Below are 23,441 nucleotides of genomic sequence, written 5' to 3' on the forward strand. Positions count from 1 at the left end.
TTTTAATGCAAATGTTTATATTCATAATAATAAAAATGAGAACCATAATTAAAAAAAACGCCTTGTAACTAGACCATAAAAAGAGAATGCTTTTCTCAAGAAATGTTTCCACAAAGCAACAGAGGTTCTCTGAAAGAGACATATTCAGTGCTTAGTAGTGGATTTGATTCAGATAAGTAAACCCAATTACTAATTGCATTTCTTGAGCAGATTAGTTAGAGCCTCTTGTGTGCAGTGGGTTCCCTGTCCCATAAACTAATACAGCAATGAGATAGTATAGGCCATCTGCATCAAGGCACTTCTGATAAAACTCCTGATTTTAGTGGGGTAAAGGCATTTCAGTAGCATGAAGGGTTTTTGGAAAGGTGGAGTCCCATAAGAATCTTTTAAATAAACTCCCTTTTAAATTTTGATATTGCAGCTATTTATTAGCTCCAGGCACAGGATGTCTGGTGCAAGCCATAACAAAGTCTCAGGGCTGTACAGTGAAAAATCTGTTTTCCTAAATATTCATGAAAGAATTTAATACAAAAGCCCATCAGCCAAAATTTTGTATCATAATAAAACTTTATAAGTCTCAAATATTTCCCCTGTTCCATGGTAGGGTCGAATCTCCTTGACTGATTAAAAAGGTTCACAGGTTAATGACCGCCAAGAAAGCTTTGTTTTTCATCATGTTCCTGGAGTATTTTGTTTCTTTTATGTTCTCACTTTAGGCTTAGTTATGAGACTGAAAAGAGGAGCTGAAATGAAGAACATCTGCCTGAAGGCAGCCAAGCACAAACTGCAGGCAAACCCAGAAAAACAGGCTGAAGATATGGACAGACCAGAATAGAAGTAGCCATGATAGGTGAGTCGCCTAGTTCAATAAAGAGCAAACCTGAGATCAAGACCATATTAACTATCCATAGATCAAAACAGAATGAATAAACCCCTTCAGAACAATGCAAAAGGCTTTCAGGTCTGGTTAGTGGTGTGCTGGAAAAGATGCTTTTAAACAGGCATTAAACATAAACAGCAAATATCAAAGCTTCTTAAATTGCCAAAAAGAAAACAATGTTGTTTTCAATCTTTGGAGCAATTGATTGGCAGGGACAGAAACAGAGTGTTCTTCGAGGGGGTTCATCCTGCCCCTAGAACTTCATTATAACTATAAACAAAAGAGCTGAAACAGGCTAAGTAAACAAAACTAGAAACAGTTTCTTCTCTTAAAATCCAAATGCAAGTTAAAATACATTGAGAAAAGAATTTTGTTTCATTCGTTCTCTGCTGTCCTGCCATTGCCTAGTAACATTTTCAAACAGTGCTGGCTGCCACTTGGAAGCAGAATTAGTAGGAGGACTGACTTTCTTTCCTCCAAGAAAATTTGGCGTTTTAGTGAAAAATTGGATGCTGAAGGTCTGAGCCTGACCTCATCAATTTTCAACCTCAAACTTTTATGTTTAAAACGATGGTTTTTTATGTGGAATGCTACTTTCATGCCTTGTGGGAAGTGCAGCTCAATTGCTCGTATCCCATTTTCTTTCATGATTTTCAGTGAAAATGCAACATCTCACATGAAAAATGATCACAGTTTAGTGTTTAGTAGAAGCAATTTTCTTCTGGAAACAAACCAACCAAACACTGGAACTTTTCACAAGGCAATGCCTGTTGGAGTTCAAGCTTGTGATGCGTGAAAAGCAAAGACTGCCTCTGCTAGCCACTTGCAAAGCTGTGGTAAAGGACACAGAATTCACCTGACTTGGATGTTATCAGTTCATATAAACTCACATATAAAAAAACCTATGCCAAAAATATAAAATCATAGAATCAATTAGGTTGGAAAAAACCTTTAAGATCATCAAGTCCAACCATAAACCTAACACCGATAAGTCCAGCACAAAACCATGTCCCTAAGCACTTCATCCACACGTCTTTTAAATACCTCCAGGGATGGTGACTCAACCACCTCCCTGGGCAGCCTGTTCCAATGTCTGACAACCCTTTCAGTCAAGAAGTTTTTCCTAATATCCAGTCCAAACCTCCTCTGGAGCAACTTGAGGCCATTTCCTCTTGTCCTATCACTTGTCACTTGGGAGAAGAGACCAGCACCCACCTCTCTGCAACCTCCTTTCAGGTGGTTGTAGAGAGCGATAAGGTCTCCCCTCAGCCTCCTCTTCTCCAGACTGAACAACCCCAGTTCCCTCAGCTGCTCCTCATAAGACTTGTGCTCCAGACCCCTCACCAGCTTTGTCGCCCTTCTCTGGACACGCTCCAGCACCTCAATGTCCTTCTTGTAGTGAGGGGCCCAAAACGGAACACAGGATTCGAGGTGCGGTCTCCCCAGTGCCGAGTACAGGGGGACAATCACTTCCCTAGTCCTGCTGGCCACACTATTTCTGATGCAGGCCAGGATGCCATTGGTCTTCTTGGCCACCTGGGCACACTGCTGGCTCATATTCAGCGGGCTGTTAACAAACATCCCCAGGTCCTTTTCCGCCAGGCAGCTTTCCAGCTACTCTTCCCCAAGCCTGTAGCGTTGCATGGGGTTGTTGTGACCCAAGTGTAGGACTCCGCACTCGGCCTTGTTGAACCTCATACAATTGGCCTGGGCCCATAGATCCAGCCTGTCCAGATCCCTCTGCAGAGCCTTCCTACCCTCGAGCAGATCAACACTCCCGCCCTACTTGGTGTCATCTGCAAACTTGCTGAGGGTGCACTTGATTCCCTCATCCAGATCATTGAAAAAGATATTAAAGAGAACTGGCCCCAAAACTGAGCCCTGGAGAACACCGCTTGTGACCGGCTGCCAACTGGATTTAACTCCATTCACCACAACCCTTTGGGCCCGGCCATCCAGCCAGTTTTTTACCCAGTGAAAAGTGCATCCATCCAAGCCATGAACAGTAAATTTCTCCAGGAGAATGCTTTGGGAAATGCTGTCAAAGGCTTTACTGAATTCTAGGTAGATTATATCCACGGCCTTTCCTTCATCCACTAAGTGGGTCACCTTGTCATAAAAGAAAATCAGGTTGGTCAGGCAGGACCTGCCTTTCATGAACCCGTGCTGGCTGGGCCTGATCACCTGGTTGTCCTGTACGTGCTGCGTGATGGCATTCATGATGATCTGCTTCATAACCTTCCCTGGTACTGAGGTCAGGCTGACAAGCCTGTAGTTCTCCAGATCCTCCTTCTGGCCCTTCCTGTAGACAGTCATCACATTATTAACTTCTAGTCAACTGGGACCTCCCCAGTTAGCCAGGACTGCAGGTAGATGATGGAAAGTGGCTTAATGAGCACTTCTGCCAGCTCCCTCAGTACCCTTGGGTGCATCCCATCTGGTCCCACAGACTTATGGGTGTCTAAGTGGGGTAGCAGGTCGCTCAGCATTTCCCCTTTGATTGTGGGGGGCTTCATTCAGCTCCCTGTCCCTATCTTCCAGTTCAGGGGGCTGGATTCCTGGAGAACAATTGGTCTTACCATTAAAGACTGAGGCAAAGAAGGCATTAAGTACCTCAGCTTTTTCCTCATCCTTTGTCACCATGTTTCCCGCACATCCAGTAAGGAATGAAGATTCTAAATATGATTTAGGATGAAAGGTCAGGCTGCACAGAAGCTGGGGGTTTCTACACCCACAGTTGCCTCTGAAACCTTAATTTAGCTACTATGGGAATCCATTTTCTGCATTAATCGTAAAAGGCAAAAAAGGGGGAAGAATAGGATGTGATTACATAATTAAAGGCTGTATTGAAATGTAATTGCATGAGGGGACAGAATAAAATTTACCAGGAAGTAATTTATCTGATGTTTCCTAACTTCCAGTGTCAGACCTCAGTTCCTCAGCCTGCATTCCCTGCTGGATGGTCACTCATCAGCTGTGGTCCCACAGTTGTATGGCTGTGTTAAGGTAGTGTGATGCCAAGCTAACACATTCAAGCACTCATCTGTGCTTTTTAAGTCGAGCAGACTAAAGCAACTGAAGCGGCTGCTGGAGTGACTGCTGAAGTGACTCTCCAGCATCTGGACTGAAGTTGGCCAATATCTATTTTCTAAGAGCACAAGCAGAGCTTGCTTAGGAGCAGCAGCACCTAAAAAAGTAAATGACAGGAAAAGAACTTGCAACCTAAGTAATATTCTTTTTGCATATTAGTTTTGAAGTTAATTCCTTAGCTGTTTGTTTGAAAAGATTACTTCTGTTATGTGACAGTGTAAGAATCTCCATCAACGGATTTGAACCCTCAGTTGTTTTTCACATCACTGATGTCAAAACTTGACAGATCTGACTTTTGGACAATAGGAGTCTGTTATTAGTTGTGGGAATATGAGTCCATCTGCTAGTGCTTCAATGCTCTCTTGAAGGAGAAAGAGAAACACAGTGATTCTTCTGGGGAGTGAATTTGTGTTCTACATGGGACTTCTTGATTGAGGATGGGTAGCTGTGGCCTCCTTTCAAAGCACGGGTGAAGCGATCTTGCTTGTTTTAGCATATGTTTTCAATTCCTACTCCTCACTCAGAATTGGAGGTCATCAGGCTCGCTGTGTGGTTGTGCTAGGAAGCGTGGGGTTGGTTGGGTGCCGAAGGCAGGCTGTTTACTAGGTGAAGTGTGATCTGCTTCTCATTCTTAGGCATGAAAAATGCCCAAGCCTGTAAGATGTGGCTCAGTTCCTTTTCACCAGAATTCAGTGATGACTCCTACCTTACAATATTTGTGTATTTAGTTATTTTAGTATTGCTAAATATCAAAGATTTGGTGGAAAAGATGGTGTGATAAGAACTTCTCAGAGAAGGAGATGCAATACTCTTTTGTAAGAGCTGTGAAGCCACAACCAGCCCTGTGCAGCAGTATCTCACTGTTGAAACAATCACAGGAAGGTTACTGCAATAACTAAAAAAGTTATAAAAAAAAGGAGACCTTGAAAACTACAGTTATTTCTCCTAAATTCTTTTAGAGATGCCCTGGTGCAGCTGTGCAAAGGACTGCTCGACTCTCCATATGGATGCTGAGTCATTCTGATGTCAGATGCCCGAAGCCTGCAGGAAATTGCAGGTTTGTTGTTGCTGAGTCACAGCAGCATGTACATCTTGTTAACTTCAGCTGGCATACAGGAAGGGCTGATACGCACCTCTCACTCCTCGCACCTCTCCTTGTCTCTCAGGGGTTGGGAGGACTGCGGTCTGCTTTGGAGATGTCCTGGCAAATAATGCGAGGAACACCCTCAGATGATGTTTATTTCCTGGTTGAGCTCCTAATTAAAATGGAATGCTAGGTGGAGAATAAATGAATATTATCTAAAATGGGTCATTAATGACCTTTTAAACTATTCTGGAGTTTCTATTAAAAGATCCTTTTCTCTGCTGCAATAATGGAAAGAGAAGAAGCAGGGTCAGAACTCTTGTGTGTCTGTTACGCATGGTGCCAGCAGCATCACTTATTATGCACCACTGAAGGCGCTGGTGAAGACAGCCTCCATTCCCATACAATACTGGTTTTAGTTGTTTATACCTTTTTGAAGCACTGAGTTTAAGCCAGAACTTTTCATACCCTGCCTGTGCCCCTGGCTGAATTCCGTAATATTTCAGCCAAATAATTCAGCTCCCTCCGTGAATGAGCCTAGGAACAAAGTGCCACTTTGCTCATGTTAATTCTTCAGGGTCTTGTCTTTGAAATGCTCCAGCACCACCCTGCTTTGAAGCAGGGATTTTAAGTTCTGCAAAGGAATAGCTTTCATGTAAAAAAGAAGTCTTCCATCACATCTGTGAAAATCCTCCCAAATATTTTTGAAGTCTTAATAATTATGTCAATTGCAATTCATACAGGTTCAGGAAAGTTGTGAGAAAACTGTTACTTCAGATAGCTCCTACAGAAACTAAGCATCATTGCAAACTTCATTGCTACTTTAAGCTGTTACTTTACCTTTTGCTGACCAGATGTGCTTTATGTGTACTTTCTCCACGGAGTAAATATGCTTCAGTCAATGTCTTTGGGGTAACTCAGAAAAACTCTTCATGCCCTGGGCCACTTTTAACCCTATACTGGCTTTCTGTACATAGAAGGGGAAGCAACATAGAATAGTGCGCGGCTGAGAAAGGGAAGAATTGCAGAAAAGGAGATGGGTGAGACGGGGTCTGTGGGGAAGAAAGAGAAGAGTAAGGCACAGTTGCATAATGGAGCCTAAAGATTTCCTGGAGACCAACTGCGGAAGGGTGGGACCCTATGTGTTAGGGTCGGAAATGAGCCTGAGAGAAGAAAACAGGGATGACTGGGTAAAGAGACTAGAACAAACATGCTGGGAATATAGGTTGGGACTAGGAGAACAAGGAAAGGAGTGTAATACCTTGAATTATGGAGGGAGAGAGGTGATGGAGACGGAAAGAGACATTGCAAGAGGAAAAGCAGAGGAATTCTTAAAGAAGAAATAGCAGAAAAGTTGTCAGACAATATTTGTCTCTGGAGGTTGGACCTCAAGATGCTGGAGATTCTCCTTTCTCATGGTACAAAAAATTGCCTGTGGAAACCTAAAGGGAAAAGTTAGGATGTTTATCTGTAAGTATAAAGAATGTTATATACTACATACATACCAGGACATTGAATTAAGTCTACATAGAAAACTTTCATTCTAGTGTTATTTAACATCTGATTTCTTAACTTTGAAACTTTTTAAATAGTCATTCTGTATCTTTATAGTGTTTTTGTCTTCTGTGTAGATTAATAAAGATTTTTTCTATTACCCCAACACTGCAATAAGGATCACAAGGTCAAGCAATTCAGTCAATGTGCTTACATCCTTTGCAAGTAGTTCATTTTTTTTTTACCTTCTTGTCAAGGAGGGAGTTGTATATTTTGAATGGTGTTTTGTTTTGGTACACCTTCCTTCCTTTCTTGTGTGTTTACACTGGAGAAGGCAAGGCAGTGGACACCCATCTTGCATAGTGAAGTTTGCAATGATCCTTAGTTTCTGTAGGATATACCTAATAAAATTGGTTTTTTCATGAACAAAGATTGATGTACACTGCATGAAGTTTAATTTTGCTTGAATTGTGTTTATTCTGGGTCTTTACCTCATATGTTTGCATCATTCCATATACAATATCCAACTATTACTTTAATGTGAAAAGCATCAGGAAAATATATTTTTACTAACCAGTATTATTTGTATATTGGTATGTCTTGGGAGAGAGTAGAAGTGGAAGATTTGGTTAGTATGGAGGATAAATAGTGAGATGATGAGTTTTTTACCTAAAATTCATAGTTATAAATTCAGCCCAGGTAGTGACCAATGATTTTGATGACTAGTAACAATGTTTTTACCTAGCTTCTAAGAAACAATTTATAAAAACTTATCTAATTTATAAAAGCAACTGCTGCCCTGATATAAAGTATCATTGGCACTCATTTTACACTATTCTTTCGCTCCTAGAACCAGTAAGGAGGGAACATTCATTCTCCATAGCTCTCCCAACAAGTATCCCTTGAACCTGCAGATTCTGGGGCAGTGTGTGGCAAGGAGTATTAGGCTCTGGTGCTCCTCTGCGAGCAGTTGTCCCTCTTGAGCAGAAGTTTCTTCTCTCTCTCTTCCACATCTCAGAGAACAAGAATGGTCATACTGCAAACGATCCTCACACTAATGAGGTGCTTAAGCACCTGTTCCACTCTTTGTGTTAATCCTTTTTCCAGGCAGGTGTAGCCTGACAGCAGCAAAGTCACTGTCTCATTATTACAAGGTCGGGTTCTTCTTTGCTGTTTTTGTAATGACTTTTACCTTGGGCTCTTACACCTAGAGTCCTTATGCTTGACTAGATCAGTCTGCTATACAGACAGCTGGGAAAAAACTGTCTTCTAAATTGCACTGAATCAGTAGCAAAGAAGTGGGGATTTGGCACCTCCTTTTGTTCTTGTAAGCACATAGGGAGTCTTTCCTCATACCTTCTCTTGATGCCTTTTGAAGGGCAGTCAGGTACTTGCTGAAGATGAAGGCAGGTGTCTTCAAAGAGTATTCATTCATTATTAAAAGTAACTACAGGGTAGAGGGAGCTATTTGTGAATGGGAGTTTGAACCTCTGGACTGCATATGGGAAAGAAGAGCTTGCCTATGATATGGTACCTAACCAGCTTGGAGAAGGCAGAAGCATGGTAGGTGTGAACAGCCCTGATAAGGCAGTGAGGAAGATTGGCCAAAATTACGTCTACACAATGCTTTTATTTACCAATCTATGCCAATGTTGTTCAACTTATTAAAAAAATTTACAGAGGCTCAGGATTTGCTAAATAATGACCTCTGGACTATGGCACAGGGAGGCGAGTCCCTCAGCATTGCCAGAGTTGCAGGAAACAATCTGGCAACTGAATTCTTTCAAAGGCTCATGGCACAGATCATAGGCATTTCATAGCCCAGAGGCTGAAGAGCCATAGGAGGCTAGAACATTTTATAGCCTCCTATGTGCTATATCATCTCTACCTCCTTTTCTCCCATTGGACTGTCAGCCTAAATGTAAACCGGTATATGAATATGGCCAAGAACAGCTCTTGGATCCTGAGGTTAACTGGAACTGCATGACTCATGCCCTTATGTCTAATCTCTTGTGCCTTCCAAAATGGATTTGGCACATCTAAGCCACTTATTAGGAATGGTCCCTGGCCTGTGCTAAGCCCTGAACTGTGCCAAGGCATTGCTCAGTGGCATGCCACCTGGCAGGTGGGCATGTACCAAACCCATGTCAGGCTCATGGGTGGTGGGAAGTGTTGTAATAGTCTGCTGTCGGCCAGGAAGAGTGATGGGTCATGAGTGCACTATTAGAGGGCCTCCCAAACTGATTTCATTATATGCCTTCAGACCATTCATCTGCTGTGCAGATGGATATTTCCATACCATTGTCTGGAGGTCTATCAGGGTATGAATTATCCTCACAGGCTTGATTAAAAGAACAGTAATGACAATATATAAATCTATTTGTGGAGCCTTGACCCAGTGGTATTTCAATGGACAGGGTAGAAACACTAGGTATGTGTATTATAAGGCATCAGAGGCAGCACAGTTAACTTCACTCTGTCCAGTTCCTTTCCTATTATAGATAACGAGTATTTAATTCAGTGGTTCAACCTCGGGGATGTTTGCTTCAAGTATGACAAATGATAAATGGCATTTGTGGAATCCACTAATATTACCTGACTCAAATTAATGTGCAAAATTGCAGCATGATGATGACAAACATTCATTATGTTCTCTGCTGCAGTATATGCTGCTGTACATATTAACTACTTTTAACTCATATGGTTGTTTTTTATACCCAAGTCTCTTTTCTACAGTTGCAGATACAGTCCCAGTAACAGTATACTACAGAAAAAAGCCTCTGATTCTTTCCTCCTTCTTCTAGGTATGGACAGTATTATTAGCTTGGTAAGTGTGTAAGATACGTACAGGTGTGTGGGAGTAAATCTGCTTTCCAGGCCTACTGTGGTTTGCTCTATTGAAAATATATCCAGATTACTTGTAACTTTCATGAGTGCCATAAATTAGGCAGCTACATGTTTCCATTCTGCAATTGACTTACCGGTGCTGAAAATCTCATTACATGTGTTCTGTAAAGACCCTTACAAACAGTAGGAAGAAACTCAGAAAGGCACTTTAAAGTGACCTGGTTGGTAATCCTTGCTGCCTGAAAGTATTTTCAGCAAGATTTTCTGCAGGTCTTTGAAAACCCTTTAACATTGATACCAATGCAGTTTCCTTGAGAGCAATAGAAAGAGTATACTCTGTTCTTTTGCAATATTTTCTAACTTTTGTTGCTTTTATTTGAGGCAAGTTTTTTTTAGTAAATAGATCCGTTATTCAAAGCTTAATTCAGCACTGAAGTAGCAACATGAACAAGAAAACAGAGTGACTGTGTCTTGTAATCAGTCCAGTCTTACCTGGGACTGAAATACTATGATGCATTTAATAATAATTGCATTGCCATTGCATGATGTCATCCCAAGACACAGTTAAGGCTAGGCATTTAGGGCCTTCCATACCTTAAAATGCTTTTTACCTAAGTCACCTACCCTGAATCATAACTTCAAATTATCATAGCTTTTTTATCTGGACATAAACAGAGTGGAAGAATATTTAACATTACTGGGTCAAATCTTAAAGCTTATGCAAAGCCCTCCCACTAGCACCAGTTGTATTAGGATTCAGAGGCTGTTTTTGCCGGGTATCTAAAATTGCATATTGGGTCCTCAGCAAATTTAAAAAAAAAAATTTGTTATCCAACTTCCATTTAAGTCACAGGCTGTTTGGGTCACCTGTCTCTGTGAGCATTGATAAATGGCATAAGCTTTCACTGAGGGGAAATTTGGTATTAGAGGATCATAAGCAATAAGAGCAATAAGATGTGTGGACGAAAATTTCCAATAGCATCTATTTGCCTTTAGAAATTTGACCACAACTCCTTAGACCATGAGGGAGAGGTTACTTAAACTGATTGCATGAGCTGCTAGGGTGTTAAACTAGAGATGGAGCAATGACATAGAAAGTAACACCCCTTATGAGTTCCTGAAATATTTAGACAGTTCCCATCCATCCATTCCTATCTGTTTGACTGTATTTATTTTTCCAAGTTTGGCAAAACTAAATCCCGAGCTTTCAAGTACAGCTCTTCCAAGAGTTCTCCTCAGGACCAGGAACACTAGTGTCATGAGTCTTGTAAGAATTTCTTTCTAATGAGATTTTCAACTGTGATGGAAGACTAACGGCGTGGGAATAGTTAGGACTACAGCCAGCTGGAACACTGTTATCAATGTATTGAAGTACATCACAGTGAAAACATTTTGCAGAAATGTGTTTAAGAATATATAAAGTTTTTGTTTCTTCAGAGTCGGGGAACCTTCTTACATATTACCATTGGTTTTGGGGTACCACCTAGAGGCACTGGATATCCATGCCGAAGTCCATGCCTTGCCTGACATGTAGGTTGCTGTCGCCACTTACCCCCTCCTTCATTCCTTTTTTAAAAGTGTTTTAAAAGTTCTGACTTCATTTTAACATGGGGAGAACCACACTGTGAAATAGTGACAAATGTTACAAAATGGAATTGGCAACCTCAGTCAACTTTTTTGAGAAATTCCTCCATTAATAACTGAAGAATGTAAGGGTCCTGGCAAATTATCATAACCCAGCTAAATAAGTTGAATCATAAGTGGGTTTTAGCTATTATTTTTCTGGGAACAGTACCTGTTTAGAGATGGAGAGTGCATTGCAGATTTAATGATAAACTTATTACCAAGCAAGGTTTACTAGTAAATCCCTTGGCATTTCTACTTTCTTGCTACCTATTCTTTGCAGCTTTTCTTCAGTAATGGAGATTTCTTTTATGCTGAAATGAAGTACTTTTTCTTGTCTAAATAATGTAAGATGTTCCTATTGCTTGCAAATCAAGTGCCTACTGTACCAAGGTATTTCATACTCAAGTTCAGAATAAATGTTTTACAGCTTTTTGACATAAACCATAAATCTGTGAGGATGGTGCCACCTAATGCAAATAGAGAACATGACAACTATTTTCTGTTTATTTGACATTGTTAAATTACAAGTTGGGATTGAAAGGTTAGGAATTTAGTATTCTATTATCCCTTCTGCCTAATTATCTGGAAGGCTATTCTGCCAGAGATTTCCATGACTGAAAAGGTCTCATTCCTACAAGACTCACTTCTATTCTGGCCTTTTTTCATCAACGTGCTTTGAACTATTTTAAGTTTTTAAAACATAAAATACAGAAAATGTTTGACTAAAAATCTCTTAGGTATAGCTGCATGCAGCTCTCCTGGCTTCAGTCGGATTCATCTATCACCTGACAACATTTTCAAACACCGCTGGAGGAGGAGACAGCAGAATTTAGTAGATACTCTGCCCGCCAAGAAGAAACAAGGGAAAATGACTCAGAGAAAGCCTAATAAAATGGCAGCTCTTGTGTCCTCCTTAACTATGCTCTTTCTACCTGCATTGCTGCAGACTTAGCCATGATCATGCTCAGTCACTGCTGTATACCTTTGTGTGCTCTTAGTGCCGCTGTCATTTGCACCAATGGAGTTGATTCAGATTTTTAGAATGTGTATTGTGGTTTGCAGCAATTTACGTCTTCTGCATTGCTGTAACTTCAGGTATTGAGTCTCAGCTTGGCTGAACATGGTCAAAAATGTATTTTAAAGAATCTTTTCCATAAGAGGAAAAGGGATTTTAAAGTTGTATAAAGGCAAGAAGAGATTAGGTACCTACCTTGAAGAAAGACGTTAAGGAGACCTACTTTCAGATGCTCTATTTCTTAGGCCATTTTTGGATAATCAGTATGAAAACTATGGATCTGATATAAGCTGAGCTCTTTGATACAGTGCTTTACAAGACATAGTGCCCTTGTCTTTTATCTTGTGTAAATAGGTATATAATTCTTCACCTTCTTCCATGTAATCAAGCAAGCTCATTCAATCATAGTGGTTTGGGTGAGGCTGAGTGTCTGTATCACTTAGGGTGATTTTGGAACTTGTTTCTAAAATTACGGTAAGGATTCCTGATTAAAAAACATTCCAAGCATAGTTATGAATAAATAAAGGAAAAACATTGTGACTGTGGGTGCACAATTTAATTAACTAGAAAGTCACATCTTCTTTTCACGGATCCTCTTGCTCTTTCTCTCCCCAGGCTCATGTGTGGTGATTGTAGAGAGCTGAATAATGTTTTAGTCACACAACTTTCATTAAAGGTATCAAAAACATGCAGTTAATTCCTGGACCTCAACCTTGAAAACATAAAGGTTACTGTTTATCCCTGTATCTAAAAGCATGAGCACTTTTAACTGGCTTAGGAACAATCATTGCTTCATGTGGTAAAAAATCCCTTTATATGAGTAGAAATATATTAAATGTTCAACATTACTGTGATATTCTTTGGGTCTTTTGAGTGCCTCTTTATAAAAACATGAAGGTGGGGGAAAAAGCACAATATTCAGATGACTGGGAAGAGGATTTACAAGAATAAAAAATTCAGTCGTTACACCGCTAGCAGATAAAAGGGGTGCAGTATCATCTATACATACAAGTCATTAGGTGAAAGGGGTTTTGAGACAGCTATGACCTTTTTATGTTATTCATTGATGCCCCTAATATGCATTGCAAGTAGCTTTTTCCTTCATACAGAAAGAATTAGCATTTTTATTGTTAAACCAGCCAATTTGACTGGGATTTATGTTTTGCTTAACATACTCATATAATTCCATAGTTCAGCTGACCCTGGTACAGCAGAGATGGCTGTTGTGCCAGACTATAAAATCTAACAGAAGGATTTCTTTCCACATACAACACAGAGCACGTCGTCTTCTCGATCTCTGTCACATTGATTGGTTTGGGACAGAAAACTTCACTTGCAGTTGAAGGGTATAATGCCCAACAGATTCCCAATTCAGTATAGTTTTGTTTTGCCGCTCTCCTGCCTAAGTCATCTTTTCAGATGGATTGATACTCCATCCTCCTTATATAACCTTGAAGAGGCTAAAAATGCTCCTTTTTTGGTATATATAACTGTGGGACAAGAATGCCCTGCAGACTGCTCATAGTCTTCGTTGCTGGGTGTGCTCCTGGCTGTGTCCTGACTCCGTGTCAGGACAAGAGGAGGGTGTATGTCACCCTCCATTTGACCTTGCTTCTCCTGAAAGGAAACTCAGGTGTGTGGGTAGCAAAGGAGCTAAAGCAATGGTGCAGTAAGTAGTCAGGTCTGCACTGTCTAGGCCAGATCAGTGCAGATCAGGTTGGAGTGGACTAAATAGTGTCAACTGAGCCACTGAAATCAGTGAGGCAGACCCATTAATATTAGTGGAAGCTGTGCATGACTGAATCTGGATACCATAAAATAGAAGCCATAGCTAAGGCTAGTTTAGCACAAGGTTTGACAAGAAAAACAGGAAAACCAAGACCAAAAAACCTCCCCCTAAACCACCAAACTCTCAAAGAAACTGTTTCCTCCAGCACTGGCTTGTTTTCAAGGCTTTCTTGAAAACGTGAGATAGAAATATATTTTTTAAATGAAAGCGGAAATTCTGAAATTCTCTTGCCATGGGGCACTGGGGCTCCAAGAAAATACAAAAGCTATTGTGACACTTGTCATAGTACCATTGAGTGCTGTTAATAATATGTCTTTACACTGTTCCCTATGGGAATTCAGGAAAACATGACAATTGCTTAATACCGTTGATTCTCTATAAGCAAATCAGAACCATATTCTGATTTCAGTGATCCCCAGAAAAAACTAGATTTTGGAGGTTAATTTTGGTTAAACTCATATAACTAGGCCTACATTTTTAGAGCTGTGATCAGTTTGCACCTGTATTCTTATGATTGGTTTAGTTTTCTTGTCCTAATTAGGAAAGCGTTTGAAGACTATATATGTCCAAGTGTGACTAAACCTGGAATGACTTTTTGATTTTCCCTTCCTTCTTTCAGACGAGAGCTTATGTGGACTGGAAGAGAAAGGCCATTGATGCATATTTTTCATATAATCATTTAAAATACTGAAGTATTTGGTTTGGAGTGTAGTTACTAATGTCATCCCAATCATGTAAGAGAAATCCTGTAGATATCAGTGGGTTCCCATTGGTGCGACTGAGATCACAGTGTAATCCCCTTGAATTGAAAGGATACCACCCAGAGGGAAGGACCCCACACCATCTATTCCATGCTAATAGAATTCAAAACCTGCCTGGCAGAAAAGCTAGATAGAAAATAACTTCAACATAAAATATATAATTTTTACCAAGGCAGAGATTAAACCTGGTGCTTCCGCTGTGTATAAGAGTCTCTCACTAATGATATATAGAATTAAGCTTGTATTTCTTCTCTTTATCTGACCCAATGATTTTGTAGTTTGCATCAAGTGGAACAATTTTAACAAGGAAGTTTAAGTACCTTTGTCACCTATTCCTTTAGCAACAGCAGCTGTTGGCCTGATTTAGAATAGAATAGAATAGAATAGAGCACAACAGAACAGAACAGAACAGACTATTTCAGTTGAAAGGAATCTACAATGAACATCTAGTCCAACTGCCTGACCACCTCAGTGCTGACCAAAAGTTAAAGGATATTAATAAGGGCATTGTCCAAATGCATCTTAAACACTGACAGGCTGGGGGCATTGACCACCTTTCTGGGAAGGCTGTTCCAGTGTTTGACCACCCTCTCAGTAAAGAAATGCTTCCTAATGTCCAGTCTGAACCTCCCCTGATGCATCTTTGAAGCATTTGAACATGATTGCTAAGGGAATCAATATAGATTGTAGAATTGCATATTTAAATCCATTCAGGCAGAGTTGAATTGAAACCATATCTACCATCCCCTAGATAAGTACACTTTATTGAACAAATGAAAAGTAGGTGCTGCCTTCTGTCTGAACAACACAAATGATCTACTAAAAAAAAGTAAGTACATATGAAGACAACAAGTAAACCAGAGTGTTCTGTGTATGCAAATAGTGTAAAGGAGAATTTATTTTCATAGGGGGCAGATTTACTGAGGAGATAAAAATAAAGAATACTGCAGTTATGGTGCAATAACACAAACACATCAAAAGATCTAGGTAATTAGGCTAACAAAGCTGGGGTCAAGTTTTAATCAGCAGAACTACAAAAGTTCTAAGTAAGCATAATCACCCAGTACAGAATTCCTTTCCATCTATGAAATGCTAAAAATTGTTGCAGGGATAATCTTAAAGATAATTTCCCTTAGGTTTGCTTTAAGATTCCAGATGTTACCTGAGAAAGACCCTAAAGTCAGCAGATACAAAGATTTTTTTTAAAAGCAAGTGCATAATGTGGGCAAATATGTAGGGGTTTTTTTGTTTGCCAATTTATAAGTACAAATGAAAGTAGCAGACAATTAATTTCTCCTTATTTACCATATACATATTTATATGTATTTTTTGGACAGGCAATTAGAAAATTCAGAACTGGAGAATGACTTACATGAATATTGTTAATAGTCTCAGATTACATACTGAATTTCCTAATTTTCCTATGGTATACGTCATTACTTTAAGTGATTCGCATAATTGTGTACTATGAAACCACTGCTAGTTCCTCAGCAAAAAGACTTGACAAGTCATCTACCAGGCTGGCTGAAATATTTGCACACTTCAAGGAGGTTGGATCCAGCTGTTCCTGGTGTACTTGAAGGATGTTTCTCCTTTCACAGCTGTATTGCCATGGAGCGCCTCTCATTGTAGTGTTACTGCATTTCAGTGGCAGCTTGCAGTCTGCTGTTTGGTTTAACCTGGGAGAATTTGGAAGCTGTGTCGGAGGCACATCTAAACTGTCTTCCTAAGTTTAAGTGGAAGGCCAAGGCTATTAAATGTCATTTTGCTCCTCTTTCTGCAGCAGCCAGGGCTGTGTGTCGGGGTGACCCTGGAAAAACTGAAATGATTGAGGCATAATAGGAGTCTTGTTGTGTTAACCTGGAGGTCATGGAAGACATGTGAACAAAGGCAAGGGCCATAAGAGGTTGGAGGCCATAGAGGCCATAAGAGGACAATGAATTTTTCCCATCCTTCCGCTAAAATGGTGTTGGTAGGCAAAATGTGAAAAGGCTCTTAAAGACCAACCGGATATGGGAAAGAAAAAGCTGTGGAGGGTGGTAGCAAGTAACAAGAGGTCACAAGAATCAAATCATGATGCACTGGTCATTGTCCACGCTGACAGCAGATGGTAACCATCTAACCTTCTTCCAACATGAGTTCATGGCCTCCCGAATTAGCATGGTTCTGGAAAGAATTATCAAGAGTTTACACAGGATGCAGTAGTTACAGCACCTCAGCCTGTGACACTGCTGTGTTGATGAGTCAACATCAAGATCTGTTACATCTGTTACATCTGCTAGGAATTTGCATGGTAAATTAATGTGGAAAATCCCAGCTGCCGCAGAAGGTGGTGTTGGTGCTTCTGTTGTGCAGCTTCTTCCAGTTCACTTCAGAGTACGTCATAGCTAGACAGCATTATAGGGATAGCTGTAAAACTGGAATACTGTTACTAACGCTCACATGACGTATTTTGCAGGATTAGAAATTCAAGCATTACCTGGATTTAATTTAATCAAGATTAATTGCTAATTATAGTCTGCAGGGCCAGGTACAGCTGTAAGGTTCACTGGGAGGAGTGTCTCGCACCTTGCCTGCTGGTCTCCCTCCCCAGACCTCATCACAGGTTATGTCTCAGCATGGGGTAGGTGTGATGAGCTGCGAGGCAGCCTTGCCGCCTGGTGCCGTGCTGGAAGAGGCATGGGAAACCACGGACACAATTTTCTAGCTGCTGCACAGCTCTGTGGCTGTTCACCCACTGCAACATCTGCTTTGTGGCAGTGTGTGACTGAGAGGGGAGTGAGCATATATTGCCACAGTGGTGGTGAAGGAGGAGGAGGAACATGTATTGGGCAGAGCTAGGGGCACAGGAACTCTTGTCCTAGCTGTGGTCTTATTTTGGTTCTGATTTAATATTCTTCATCACCTGTCTAAACCCTTTAATATTATTCTGTAACTTGTTTTTTTCAAATTCTATTACAGTGACAGCTATGTGCAGGAGCAAGTAAAGTAGCATATGCTTTGCAGGTAAAAGCTGGACTATGAGGGAAGACTTTTGGCATAAGGCTCTGTTTAATATATGAAGAACAGACTGGCTTCCAGACTGGAAGAGAAATTCTATTTTTGGCAGAGAATGAAAGCAAAAAATAAAGCAATAGATAAAAGAAATTTCCAGTTACTTAATAAGACAGAGGAAGCAATGGAAAGGATGAAAAAAATATTTGATTCCTCTTATTAGGAATGATACAAACTCACAAGGGCTTGTCTGTTTGTCTAAGGTTATCACTTTGACTCACAGATTGACAGGCTTCTCATGATCAGTGAATTCAGTGGTTCTTTATAGTTTGAAAAGTAATTTTAAAATTTCAGTATAGAAAATAAATCAAAAGTGTTGACAAGAGTAAAGTAAATAAAAGGCCCTTGCATTTTGTTTTCACATTTGATATATATTCAAATATTCACATTTGATGTATAAAATTCAAATATTTGAATTCAAAATATAATTCAAATATAAAATTCAAATATTCACATTCGAGATATAAAAGACCAAGAACTGGAAAAAGTGTAATAAAGTCTGGCATTTCATTTTAATGATGAAATTATGGAGAGCATCATTTGAAGCACAAATAGTGCTACAGTTTCAAATAATCAACCTTTTTGACAGCTGTAGTTATTATGAGTATAAAATAATTGCTTATTACCTGTTGAGAATATTTCTTATACATGCCATTGATGTAAAAGTTAACTTCATGACTTCTAATACATCTTAGGCCAATTTTTCACTCCTGTCCTCGTCTGTGAGTACCATTTGTGCCTACCTTTTGGCACCTGCAAACAGAGGAATGAGCAGTGCTTTGTTGTGGCATGCCTAGCTACCTAACTGGAGTATAAATCACTGGGCAGTAAATGGGAGATACTGGATAAGTGCAGTCACATATAGTGAAGGCATACTTTTAAGAATGCAGAAAGAGAAAACCATATGAAGAAATCCTAAAAGAGGACCTAGCAGAAAGATAGCTACAGTAACTGAGTAAGGATCAGTACAGCTCCAAGCTCTAATAATTTTTCTATTTTTATATATGACTAGGCAGCAAAATAAACTGGAATTTAACTATCTGAAGTCTTTTGCAAATCTTGATGCTGAAAAATATTTTATGTCCGCTGTGAAGAAATGGTGAAGAAAAAGACACTTTGTGCAGGACAAACTACAAAGTTGTTTAACAATGATGGCAGGGCACAGGGTTAGATGTAAAACCAGAAATATATCCTGTTGGTGAAGAAACACATTAGGTTAGATTTTCCTGAAAGGATTTCGATGTTCGAAGTTCTCCTTCGGGTTTGTAATGCAGCCTTTAAGTATTAGTATAGAATTTTATAGATTTATGGTGTGAGGGAGAGACTTAGTGAATATCTCCTTTTGCTGGCCATGTAATTGCCAGCCTTGGAACTGGGAAGCTCAAGGGTTTTTGTTCTCAAAACCTCCTGAGACAGGTCTATAAAAAATCCATCTTAGCTTGTATATCCATACAGTACTGTGTAGTATGGATGTTAGCTGGCACTAGCCAGCTGGCACCAGTTTGGAAATCTCCGTATGTTCTAAGAATACTGTAAGTCTTTAAAAGGCCTTTTATTTTTAAGGCTTCTGAAATTGGAGGAAACAATTTTCAGTTTGAACTGTTTTTTCTGTTAACCTTTAGTTACCTACTTTAGCTGTCTTTAAGGAGAGGACTATTTTTGAAGCCAGTCAGGGTGGATAGGTGTCTTTTGGTATGCCTGACAGAATCAGAAATGGGAGTGGCCACGTGCCATAAAATTTAGGTGATAAAAAAGAGTGATAAAATTATTCTGAAAAATTTTCCATGCCTATGAGTAGGTAAGAGGATGTAATCCTCCCTTCCTCCAACCTGAGAAGTATTAGGCACTCTCCAAGACTTATCCCAGATACAAAATCTGTATCCTCTAAAATTTCTTTTGAACAATTTAATCATTTCAGGGGACCCACAGAAATTAACAGCTGAAGGTAATCTACATTAGTGGAGAGGAAAAAAGTTTCCTGGTGGATGTCCTGAGGCCTGATTCTTTGCTGCTTAAAATTATGTTAATTCAGAGTACATAGAAATTTCCTCTTCTAGAAGACCAATCTGAATGGGAGAAAAGTACAAGCAGTGGTAATTTTAACCTCTTTTTTTAGAAAATACATGAAAAAAACCCTGACATCGGTAGCTGGAATCAGACGTGGTTCTAAGCCACAGTGATGGTGAAGTTGTGTGTATGGAGGTTGCTAGCAGCTTGCCAGCAGAAAGCTCCCCTGAGCTGGCAGCTATTTGGTGCACTAGCTGTCATCAGAGAAGCTGTCTCTCTTTTTTAGCTGCTGAAGAGCCGCTAATGGGATAATGGGCAGTTTGCACTTTCTCATTACCACTTATTCATCATAGACAGTGCATACAAAGTATCAGTAGTTAAAGTATGAAGTGATCACTTTTGTGATATTTGGTCTGTGTGGTATCTGGGTTTTTAGATTAGTATTTGATAAACTGTGGTTGAAGCCCAGCATATTTCAATTAAATAATTACGTAAACTCATGAAAACAGTTCTACATTCTAAAAGAAAGGGATCATTTTATGTAAATCTCTGCTTTTCCTCCAGAAAACACCCTTATGGGCTGTTCTTCTGAGGCTGCCTTTCCAGTGATACTACAAAGAGCATATGGCTATCAAAATATTAGACTACATGATATTCCATTGAGGAACTGGGTTTACTAATAACGATGATAAATATGATTTTGTAGCCAGTATAAGTTGTAAAAAACATTTTTAGCACAGACTTATGCTAATGTTAAGGTTGAAACCATCTCAAGGCTTCTTAGTAAGGAAGGTGAACTAAAAGTTGCTATACCCACCTGAAGGGATTAAAGACTGGAAAAGGTGCTTCTGTAATCAAGTGGAAAAGGAGGAGGGGAAGGAAGGTGGAACAACCAGCTGAAAGAGGAAGAGCCTGAGGAACAGGTCTGCTCCCACCCACCCATCCATCTGCCAGGAGCCGAGGTCAGTGGGATGGGGGTGGTGCGGATGTTTCTCGCAGGTGCTTTCCTGATCAAGCAGCAGTCATTCCATACTCTCTGACCCTTCCTTCGGTGGCCAACGCCAAAATCTTCTGCCCACCTTAATTTTCTAGGCCTATTAGCTTTGCATCTTGATGCTGGAAGCTGTTGTCTCATTTAACAATGGCCATTCACATCAGGCACAGATAAGTAGTTACAAAAGACTTCTGTACAATTATAAACTTTTCTGTACTTTATAATACACTTACCTTTAACAGAAATGCCTCTCACGTGGAATTCAATGATAAACATAAAATAAACATGGTCCTGCTCACTTCATCTTCCCATCTCTCTATTGGATACTAACAGAATTCTTCTCCCTCTTAGGATGCCTTCTTCTCTAGGGCTTTTTTTGGAGAAAGACTGTAGAGAGGTTTGTTTTTATAAAGCGATACTCTCACATCCATGTGAGAGCAGGTTTTTGCAAAAGCTTGTTGACCAAAAATGTCATTCTGAATCCATATATAAAAGCCAGTTTCTTTATAAAAACCTGGATATTCCTCACGCAGATACAGTAGATTTGCCAAAGGTGGGAAGATGATGAGTATAACTGAACAAACTGTGCTCTTTGCAGTAGTCAGTGTATTGTGGTACATGTGAAATGGGCTTCCACCAGTTTCTGGATCAGATTCTCAGCTTCTCTGGTCAGCACAGTTCTACTGAAACAAGCAGCCTCTCACAGGCACGTGTTGGCAGAGAACCCTCTCCTATTTCACTCTGTCCAGAAAACAAAATGAAACAAAATAACATTGTTTTTAGGAGGCTCTAATAGGCACTTGAGAGGGAAATAACTGATCCTTCCAGTGCTAATGAAAAGATTATTCATTACTAATGGTGTTTTCCAGACGGGTGCCTCAAAAACTACACTCTTTAAGGCACAAGTTGTTCTTTCCTGTCTTTATGTTCTGTTTAGCAGAATAGAGTAGAACAGAATGCAAAGTATGGTAGACGTGTTTTGTACTTGCAAAAATGCAATGATGTTCATTAGAAACATGTATAAATGAGTCAGATGTACAATCATAGAATAATTTAGGCTGGTTAGCATCTGTGGTAGTCATCAGGTTTGATCTGCCACTTAAATCAGGGCCAACTTTGAAGTCGTGTCAGGTTACTCAGGGCCTTGCACAGTCAAGTTCTGAATATCTCCAAAGATGGAGATCCCAGAGCCTCTCTGGGCAACCTGTGCCAGTGTTTGACCACCCTTGTTGTGAAAAATATTTTTCTTGCTCTGACAAATGAGATTTTTAACCTAAGTGTGTCTTTTTCAAAATAGGAGCTGAGGTTTTTCAGGCTTGCATTCAAAACGGAAAAAATACCTGTTTCTGCCTGGCCTCTGCTTCTCAGACTATTTGGTCTGAGTAGTCCTGCTCAGAATTGTTCTCCTCTTGGCAGAGCTCATCACAACATAGACTGACAAGCAACTCTGCCATGGTAAGCTATAGGTCTATGACAGTTGCACGTTGCCTAAAAAAGGGTTCTGTGCAATTGTGCTAACTGTTATGTGATGACAGTCTGAGAGCAACTTTTTGGAAAAAGTATTCTGCAAGCAAAATGCTGACTTCCATCCTATCTGTCTTGCAGGAGCCCAGTCCTATAGAGTGTGCTGGGTATTGATTTTTTTTAACGTCTGCTTGACAAAATGTCAAGTCTTCTAAAGTAAGCCTATTTTTTGAATACTAATAAACTTTCAGTTGTTGCCTGCTCTGCTCTGTGACAAGTGTGGCAGTTCAGAATAGGGGCAGTTACAGAAATCGCGCAGATGGAGTCACAAAGTTAGGATCTGTGGCCTTTCAGTGCCTCCAAGATGAGGAATGTTTTTCAGTTTGGGACTTGGGCACCTGTATTTACGAATTTCACTGGAGATGCCTAAGATTTTTGTGAACTATAGCTCCTAACCCATAGTCATTATTTTAATGGGGTAATTTTAACAAACTCGATTTTTTTATTTTTTATAAGTATAAAAAATTGCTAAACTTGCATTTTTTCAAGGTTAAAATGCCATTCTTAACATGATGCTTACCTGAGTTTATTGAGTGACCAGTTGTCAGGAAGGGCTGCTGTAAGCACACACGGTACGCTCATCTTGTAATGTTATGTCAGCTAAAGGAACTTGAATGAATGAAGTGTCAGTTAAACACAGTCTTTCGAATTCATGTTAAATCTGATAAATAAAAAAGCATAAGAAAGACAAGCTTAACTGTCTAATCTTTGAAATATTTTTAGAGATCTAATGCAAAAAAAGACCCCTCCCCCCAATTCTAATACAATACAATGCTAATACGGATCCACCAATATTAATTAACAACATACAAGCACCTAGAATAACAGGCTAGTAATGCATGTTGTACGTGCAGTGTGCTGTGCCTTTCAAACCCCTGTCCATGTGCCTCAATAACTTACTGTTGTTATAATGCCCAATATAGGGTTTACCTCTAAGGAGCCTAACAATAGCTTCTATTCCAGAACATAAATGGCTTGTTACAGGACAAAAACCTTTTGTGAGGACAAAAGTTGAGCAAAACAGTTTTACACTCGGTTGTCTTTGTTTCCAGACAGGCAGGCAGCTAGTAATGTGCATTTGTCAATTTACTACCTTAACGCTGTTCCAGAAAGTGGTGCTCTTGGCCATGACATGTTGGGGTTGCTCTTTATGGTTCATCATCTGCGTGGCCTTCTGGGAAAAGAACTTTACAGCAATTCTGTTTTAACTAACCTTTATTGTATCTGTGCCTATAAATACAGGATGTCTTTCTACTAGATTTTTACTAGGCCATTT

General features: G+C 39.9%; 1 protein-coding gene across 1 annotated transcript in view; it reads left to right on the plus strand.

Moving 5' to 3' along the window:
- Positions 1–23,441, plus strand: part of LGSN (lengsin, lens protein with glutamine synthetase domain) — a 68,434-nt gene that overhangs the window by 21,603 nt on the left and 23,390 nt on the right. The window lies entirely within an intron of this gene.

This window comes from Gavia stellata, chromosome 2 (assembly GCF_030936135.1).
Source record: "Gavia stellata isolate bGavSte3 chromosome 2, bGavSte3.hap2, whole genome shotgun sequence".
Lineage (NCBI taxonomy): Eukaryota > Metazoa > Chordata > Aves > Gaviiformes > Gaviidae > Gavia > Gavia stellata.